Source organism: Saccopteryx leptura, chromosome 6, assembly GCF_036850995.1.
Source record: "Saccopteryx leptura isolate mSacLep1 chromosome 6, mSacLep1_pri_phased_curated, whole genome shotgun sequence".
Lineage (NCBI taxonomy): Eukaryota > Metazoa > Chordata > Mammalia > Chiroptera > Emballonuridae > Saccopteryx > Saccopteryx leptura.
Window position 1 is genome coordinate 122,362,365 of NC_089508.1, and position 9,997 is coordinate 122,372,361.

Genomic DNA, 9,997 nt, shown 5'->3' on the forward strand with positions numbered 1-9,997 from the left:
ACACAGGGTAGCTGCATGGATAAGAAAACAGGACCCATACATATGCTGTCTACAAGAGACACACCTTAAATTAAAAGATGCATATAGACTGAAGATAAAGGGATGGAAAAAAATATTTCACGCAAATGGAAATGAAAAAAAAGATGGGGTAGAGATACTTATATCAGACAAAATGGACTTTAAAACAAAGACTATAGTTAGAGATAAAGAAGGTCACTACATAATGATAAAGGGAGCAATCCAAAAGGAAGATATATCCGTTATAAATATCTATGCACTTAATATAGGATCACCTAAATGTATAAGGCAGACTTTAATGGATTTGAAGAGTGAGATCAACAACAACACTATAATAGAAGAAGATTTCAATACTCCATTAACATCATTACATAGATCCTCAAGATAAAAAATTAACAAAGAAACAGCAGACATAAAGGACATATTAGATCAACTTGATTTAATAGATATCTTCAGAACCTTTCACCCTAAAACAGCAGAATATACATTCTTTACAAGCGTTCATGGTACATTCTCTAGAATAGACCACATGTTTGGGCACAAAAGCAGTCTCAACAAATTTAAGAAGATTGAAATCATATCAAGCACTTTCTCTGATCACAATGGCATTAAACTACAAATCAACCACAACAGAAAAACTGAAAAATACTAAAACACTTGGAAACTAAAAAGCATGTTATTAAATAACGAATGGGTAAACAATGAGGTCAAAGAAGAAATTTAAAAATTCCTAGAAATAAACGATAATGAGCATACATCGCCTCAAAATTTATGGGACACAGCAAAAGCAGACCTGAGAGGGAAGTTTATAGCATTACAGGCATACCTCAAGAAGCTAGAAAAAGCTCAAATAAACAACTTGACCCTACATCTAAAAGAACTAGAAAAAGAACAGCAAGTAAAGCCCAGAGCTAAAGAAGGAAGGAAACAATAAAGATCAGAGCAGAAATAAATGACATAAAGGCTAAAGAAACAATAGAGAGGATCAATGAAACCAGGAGCTGGTTCTTTGAAAAGGTAACCAAGATTGATGAACCTTTAACTAGATTCACCAAGATAAAGAGAGAGAAGACTCAAATAAATAAAATTAGAAATGAGAGTGGAGAAATAACAACTGACACAACAGAAATACAAAATATTGTAAGAAAATACTATGAAGAACTGTACTCCAAAAAACTAGACAACCTAGATGAAATGGACAAATTCCTTGAAACATACAATCTTCCAAAAATTAATCTCGCATTAATCATAAAATTATACACCATGATCAAGTGGGATTTATTCTTGGGAGGCAAGGCTGGTACAATACTAGAAATCAATCAATGTAATTCATCACATAAACAAAAAGAAGGAGAAAAACTACATGATAATGTATGCTCATTATCATTTATTTCTAGGAATCTTTTAATTTCTTCTTTTACCTCATTGTTTACCCATTCATTATTTAATAACATGCTTTTTAGTTTCCAAGTGTTTTAGTAGTTTTCAGTTTTTCTGTTGTGGTTGATTTGTAGTTTAATGCCATTCTGATCAGAGAAAGTGCTCGATATGATTTCAATCTTCTTAAATTTGTTGAGACTGCTTTTGTGCCCCAAATCTGGAAGAATCAGAAAACCTAAACAGACCAATTACAACAAATGAGATTGAAACACTTATGAAAAAACTCCCAACAGGCCCTGGCCGGTTGGCTCAGTGGTAGAGTGTCGGCCTGGCGTGCAGAAGTCCTGGGTTTGATTCCTGGCCAGGGCACACAGGAGAGGCACCCATTTGCCTCTCTACCCCTCCCCCTCTGCTTCCTCTCTGTCTCTCTCTTCCCCTCCCACAGCAAGGCTCCATTGGAGCAAAGATGGCCCGGGCACTGGGGATGGCTCCTTGGCCTCTGCCCCAGGTGCTAGAGTGGCTCTAGTCGCAACAGAGCGACGCCCTGAAGGGGCAGAGCATCGCCCCCTAGTGGGCAGAGCGTAGGCCCCTGGTGGGCGTGCCTGGTGGATCCCGGTCAGGCGCATGCGGGAGTCTGTCTGACTGTCTCTCCCTGTTTCCAGCTTCAGAAAAAAACAAAACAAAACAAAAAAAAAACTCCCAACAAAGAAAAGTCCTGGGCCTGATGGTTTCACAAGTGAATTCTACCAAATATTCAAAGAAGAACTAACTCCTATCCTTCCCAAGCTATTTCAAAAAATTCAAGAGGAAGGAAGACTTCCAAGCTCCTTTTATGAGGCGAGCATAATTCTGATTCCAAAACCAGGCAAAGACAACACAAAAGAAGAAATTATAGGCCAATATCCCTGATGAATTTAGATGCAAAAATCCTCAACAAAATATTAGCAAATTGGATCCAGAAGTATATGAAAAAAATCATACACCATGATCAAGTGGGATTTATTCTTGGGAGGCAAGGCTGGTACAATATTCGCAAATCAATCAATGTGATTCATCACATAAACGAAAGGAAGGAGAAAAACCACATGATAATTTCAATGGATGCAGAAAAAGGATTTGATAAAATCCAGCACCATTCATGATAAAAACTCTCAGCAAAGTGGGAATACAGGGAACACACCTCAACATAATAAAAACCATCTATGACAAACCCACAATCAATATCATACTCAATGGGCAAAAATTAAAAGCAATCCCCTTAAGATCGGGAACAAGGCAGGGGTGCCCCCTTTCACCACTCTTATTCAACATAGTTCTGGAAGTCCTAGCCACAGCAATCAGACAAGAAAAAGAAATAAAAGGCATCCAAATTGGAAAAGAAGAAGTAAAACTATCATTATTTGCAGATGATATGATATTGTATATAGAAAATCCTAAAGTCACAGTCAAAAAACTACTAGACCTGATAAATGAATTCAGCAAGGTGGCAGGATATAAAATCAATACTCAGAAATCAGAGGCATTTTTATACACTAACAATGAACTGTCAGAAAGAGAAATTAAGGAAACAATCCCCTTTACCATTGCAACCAAGAAAATAAAGTACCTAGGAATAAATTTAACCAGGGAAATTAAAGACTTGTACTCGGGAAATTATAAAACAATGATAAAAGAAATCAGGGAAGATACAAACAAGTGGAGGCATATACTGTGCTCATGGTTAGGAAGAATAAATATCATTAAAATGTCTATGTTACCCAAAGCAATTTATAAATTCAATGCAATACCGATTAAAATACCAATGACTTACTTCAAAGATATAGAACACATATTCCAAAAATTTATATGGAACCAAAAGAGAACACAAATAGCCTCAGCAATCTTGAAAAGGAAAAATAAAGTGGGAGGTATCACACTTCTGGATACCAAGTTATTTTATAAGGCCATTGTACTCAAAACAGCCTTGTACTGGCATAAGAACAGGCATATAGATCAATGGAAAAGAACTGAGAATGCAGAAATAAACCCACACTTTTATAGACAACTGATATTTGACAAAGGAGGTAAGAGCATACATTGGAGAAAAGACAGCCTCTTCAACAAATGGTGTTGGGAAAATTGGACAGTTACCTGCAAAAAAATGAAACTAGACCACCAAATTACACCATTCACAAAAATTAACTCAAAATGGATAAAAGACTTAAATGTAAGCTGTAAAACCATAAGCATCTTAAAGAAAACATAGGCAGTAAGTTCTCTGACATCTGTCACAGCAATATATTTGCCAATTTGTCTCCACGGGCAAGTGAAACAAAAGACAGGATAAATAAATGGGACTATATCAAACTAAAAAGCTTCTGCACAGCTAAAGAAAATAAGAACAGGATAAAAAGACAAACTACACAATGGGAGAATATATTTGACAATGCGTCTGATAAGGGGTTAATAACCAAAATTTATAAAGAACTTGTAAAACTTAATACCAGGAAGACAAACAATCCAATCCAAAAATGGGCTAAAGAAATGAATAGACACTTCTCCAAAGAGGACATAAAGATGGCCAATAGGCATATGAAAAAATGCTCAACATCACTTATCATTAGAGAAATGCAAAATTAAAACCACAATGAGATATCACCTCACACCAGCCAGAATGGCGCTCATCAATAAAACAACACAAAATTAGTGCTGGTGAGGATGTGGAGAAAAGGGAACCTTCCTGCACTGCTGGTGGGAATGCAGACTGGTGGAAAACACTGGTGCAGCCAGTGTGGAAAACAGTACGGAGATTCCTCAAGAAATTAAAAATCAAACTGCCTTTTGACCCAGCTATACCACTGTTAGGAATATACCCCAAGAACATCATAGCACTGTTTGAAAAGAAGAAATGCACCCCCATGTTTATGGCAGCATTTTTCACAATAGCAAAAATCTGGAAACAGCCCAAGTGTCTATCAGAGGACGAATGGATTAAAAAGCTTTGGTATATATATACTATGGAATACTACTCAGCCATAAGAAATGATGACATTGGATTTTTCACAACATGGATGGGCCTTGATAACATTATACTGAGTGAAATAAGTAAATCAGAAAAAACTAAGAACTATATGATTCCATACATAGGTGGGACATAAAAATGAGACTCAGAGACATGGACAACACTGTTGGGGTTACAGGGTGGGGGGGGAGGAGAGGGAGGGGGTTGGGGGAGGTAAGAGGCACAAAAAAAACCAGTTAGAAGGTGATGGAAGACAATTTTATCAATATCACCCCATTAAAATTAATTAAAAAAAAAAGAATTTGTCTCACGGCTAATTCAGGCAGTTAGAAGAATAGTATAAGGATGCTAATTCTGCTTCTCAGGCCACATCCTGCAAAAGGGGCCCCAAGAAAATTGGTGATTTGGCTCCTCTGATTTTGCCTATTGGATTTTTAAAAAAATAGGTCAGGAACGCCCTGAAATGAAACTAACAATACATGAGCATAAATTTAAAGGACTTTTAGATACTGGAGCTGATATGTATCTGTTATTGCTAAGCTACATTGGCCTCCTTCCTGGCCCACTCATGCAGCAGCCACAGAATTACAAGGTATAGGGCAGAGTAAATCCCCTCTACAAAGTTCTAGTTTTCTAAATTGGGAAGATTAAGAAGGTCATTCTGGATTTTTTTAAGCCTTATGTGCTCCCTGGATGGCCAGTTAATTTGTGGGGTACAGATGTTTTGAAAAATATGGGGGCATTGCTTGTAAGTCCTAATGGTTTAGTCAGTACTCAGATGCTTGATCGGGGATTTTTGCCCACCAAGGGACTAGGGAAAGAACAGCGAGGAATTCTCACCCTCACGGAAGTGGCACCCAATACCAGAAGGTGTGGATTAGGATATCAAAATTTAGCATAGGGGCCTTGGTAGCTCCTGCTACCTCAATAATGTATTGTGCAGACCCAATTACTTGGAAATCAGATAATCCTGTATGGGTAGACCAATGGCCCTTTTCTCAGGAGAAACTTAGGGCAGCTGCTCAATTGGTACAAGAGCAGCTACAGTTTGGGCACATTGAACCGTCTAATAGCCCATGGAATACACTTCTATATTTTGATCTTGTTGCCTCCTGGATTATCAAGGGACATAGGTGACCCTTACAGCTTATAGGTTGTTCCTTTATTCAAAGGATGAACAGCAATGACTCTGGGAAACTTTCACTAAATGGCAAATCGCTCTTGCAAATCAATGGACAACTTTATACTGAAACTGTCAACTTAAAATCAGCTCAAAGACTAGAATTATATGCCATTATCATGGCTTTTCAGCATTTGCCATATTCCCCCTTTAATCTATATATAGACAGCAAATATTTACTTATGGTGTTTCCACTATAAAGACTGCAGTCTTAGGGACAAATGCTGATGAACTATTTCAGCACTTCCTCCTTCTTCAAAGACTTGTATGTCAACATAGAGCTCCATGTCTTTTTTTTTTTAATTATTTTATTTTATTTTATTTATTCATTTTTAGAGAGGAGAGAGAGAGGGAGAGAGAGAGAGAGGGAGAGAGACATAGAGAGAAGGGGGAGGAGCTGGAAGCATCAACTCCCATATGTGCCTTGACCAGGCAAGCCCAGGGTTTCGAACTGGCGACCTCAGCATTTCCAGGTTGACACTTTATCCACTGCGCCACCACAGGTCAGGCTAGAGCTCCATGTTTTATAGGACATACTCGAGCTCACTCCATGCTCCCTGGAGCTTTAGCACAAGGGAATGCCCTTGTTGATCAAGCTACCCAAAAGAAAATTATTTGGAGCAACTATGACAGATCGAGCAATTCAGTCTCATACTATTCATCACCAGAACGCTGCAGCCCTGTGTAAAGTTTCAACTTTCTCGGGAAGCAGCATGGCAGATTGGGAAATCCTGTACAAGGGGTTCTATACTACAATCTGTCCCTTCATTTGGAGTTAACCCTCAAGGACCCCTACCAGGACAACTTTGGCAAATGGATGTTACTCATGTATCTTCATTTGGCAAACAGTCCTATGTCCACGTTACAGTGGATACATATTTTGGATTTATAGTAACCTCTGTCAGAACAGGAGAGGCTGCTAAGCATGTTATAGCTCATTGTTTGTATTCATTGTTCTATTATTGTATTTTATAAACTGGTTAAACTGACAATGCTCCTGCATATGGAGCAAAAGCATTTACTGTATTTTGTCAAACCTTTCAAATTATGTGTATTTCTTACAATCTTTAAAGTCAAGGTATTATTAAAGTGTACCCAGCAAATATTTTAAGGTCAATTTTAAAAAATTTAAAAGAGGTGAGTCATATCCTGGCACTTCTATGGGTCTACCATATCATGCTTTTTACTTTAAAAAAATTTTAATTTCTTTTGAATGCTGATGAACAGGAGACACCAAATCTTTTTCTCCTGCAAACTACTACCTTCTTCATTTGATCCAGCTAATAACACTGTTTTGTCTTTTTCCAAATAGCCCCAGATATATGGAAAAGATTTATATAGGCGGATGGGGATCCTCAAACCCCTCAGCGAGATCTGAGCATGGCTTTTAAGATACCAACAGGCAGGAAAAGCCCAATAGAGATCAGGGGAACTATCAGCTTTTAGGATACACCCTTAAAGGCTCCAATGTCCCAAAGGGGTCTCATAGGATGCCATCTGGGTCCTGCTTCAATCGTGGGAAGGAAGGTCATTGAACTAAAGCCTGACAGACTTACATGCCTCTGCTGTGAGGAAACAGAAACACTGGAAGGTAGGCTTTCCCCTCGTTCCTCTAAGGGAGGGTTCAGTCTCTTCCAGCCCTGCTCCAGCCACCTATGACCTAACCTTGCCCAGAATGCTGGGGTTTGCCACTGAAGGCTGAAGGTGCCCAGGGCTGTCAGCCCCATCTACGACATTGTGGATGAGCCTAGGGTATTTCTTCCAAGAAGCAGGTAAACTGATCTCATTCGCACAAGGGCCACTTAACTATGTCTTGCCTGAATAGTCAGGTTTTTTATTCTTCCCTTGAAGATCTCTGTTGTGGGTGTTAATAGTCCTATTTTCTGCTGCTTTGTTTAATATATAGTGTTTCCTTTATTCCTCCTACCTCAATGCCCCACTCATATTTCAGGCTTGGACCTACTCCTAATTTAGAGCTCTCTTTCTCCCTTTTGCCAACTTCTATTATGAATCTACCTTTGCCACCCAGCTTAGTGTATCCCAAGGTTCTCTTTACCAAGCCACAGTCGCAGAGCTCCAGGGAAAAGCAACCTGGTCTCATCTCTCTAGGCAGAGGAGAACAGAAGCTCCATCTCCACACATGCTGCAGATGGCTTTTCCAATCTACCTGAATCATTACCAGCTAAAAGCAGCAGTCATTGGGACTTGGACATGAGCTGCAAAGTATAGAATTGTGACAATTCCAGTGCCATGCAGACTTTTCCTGGATGTGGACTTTTCCTGGACTCCTGCTCCTTGTGACAGCTCCTAACAGACTGAACTGGGGTTGGGTTGCATTTATCAGGGACTTGGCATGGTGTTGGGGCCAACTTGAACTTGGTGAACTTGTTAAGGACACTACTCTTTTATGGATTCTTGCTGTATTGGCCAAGAGTTTGCTTAAAGGTTTTAATCACTGTAAAAAAAATGGAAGACTGGATAAAGAAGATGTGGCACATATAACCATGGTATACTATTCAGCCATAAGAAATTATGTCATTGGATCACTTACAACAAAATGGTGGGATCTTGATAACATTATACGGAGTGAAATAAGTAAATCAGAAAAAAACAAGAACTGCAGGATTCCACACACTGGTGGGACATAAAAATGAGACTAAGAGACATGGTCAAGAGTGTGGTGGTTACGGGGGGGGGGGGGACAGGGGGAGGGAAGGAGGAAGAGGGGAAGGGGGAGGGGAACAAAGAAAACTAGATAGAAGGTGACGGAGGACAATCTGACTTTGGGTGATGGGTATGCAACATAATTGAATGACAAGATAACCTGGACATGTTTTCTTTGAGTATATGTACCCTGATTTATTTATTTCACCCCATTAAAATTAATAAAAAATTATTTATTAAAAAAAAGATAAAATGATGAAAAAAAATATTTCATGCAAATAGAAATGAAAAGAAAAAGCTGGGGTAGCAACAGTTATATCAGACAAAATGGATTTTAAAACAAAGGCTACTGTAAGAGATAAGGAAGGCCACTACATAATGATAAAGGGGCAATCCATTATAAATATCTACACACCTAATATAGGAACACCTAAATTATAAAACAGACTTTGATGGATATAAAGAGCAAGATCAACAGCAATACTGTAATAGTAGGGGATTTCAATACCCCACTAACATCACTAGATAGAGCCTCAAGAAAAAAAATTAGCCTGACCAGGCACGGTGCAGTGGATAGAGCGTCGGACTGGGATGCGGAGGACCTAGGTTCAAGACTCTGAAGTTGCCAGCTTGAGCGCAGGCTCATCTGGTTTGAGCAAAGCTCACCAGCTTGGACCCAAGGTCGCTGGCTCGAGCAAGGGGTTACTCAGTCTGCTGAAGGCCCGTGGTCAAGGCACATATGAGAAAGCAATCAATGAACAACTAAGGTGTCACGACAAAAAACTGATGACTGATGCTTCTCATCTCTCCGTTCCTGTCTGTCTACCTCTATCTATCCCTCTCTCTGACTCTCTCTTTGTCTCTGTAAAAAAATAAATAAAAATAAATAAATAAATAAAATAAAATTAACAAAGAAACAGCACACTTAAAGGACACACCAGATCAACTGGATTTAATAGATATCTATCTTCACCCTAAAGCAGCAGAATATACATTCTTTTCAAGTGCTCATAGTATATTCTCTAGGATAGACCATATGTTAGGGCACAAAAGTGGTCTCAACAAATTTAAGAAGATTGAAATCATATCAAGCACTTTCTCTGATCACAATGGCATGAAACTAGAAATCAACCACAATAGAAAAACTGTATTTTTCTGAAGCCGGAAATGGGGAGAGACAGTCAGACAGACTCCCACATGCGCCCGACCAGGATCCACCTGGCATGCCCACCAGGGGGCGACGCTCTGCCCACCAGGGGGTGATGCTCTGCCCCTCCGGGGCATCGCTCTGTTGAGACCAGAGCCACTCTAGCGCCTGGGGCAGAGGCCGAGGAGCCATCCCCAGCACCCGGGCCATCTTTGCTCCAGTGGAGCCTCGGCTGCGGGAGGGGAAGAGAGAAACAGAGAGGAAGGAGAGGGGGAGGGGTGGAGAAGCAGATGGGCGCTTCTCCTGTGTGCCCTGGCCGGGAATCGAACCCGGGACTTCTGCACACCAGGCTGACACTCTACCACTGTGCCAACCGGCCAGGGCAGAAAAACTAAAAAATACTCAAACACTTGTGTGGGGTGGAGCTCAGTGCATTCCTAGCAGCTGTGGCTGATGCAATGCTGTGAGAATACTCCAGCTCCCAGAAGCCTCCTGGGCATACCCAGGAAGGAAGCTCGCCCACAATAAGGAAGTGACTCAGTGCCAACCATGCAGCTCTCTGATGTTTTCAGCCTTTGGCTATGAAGGACACGCTGTAACACCCTAT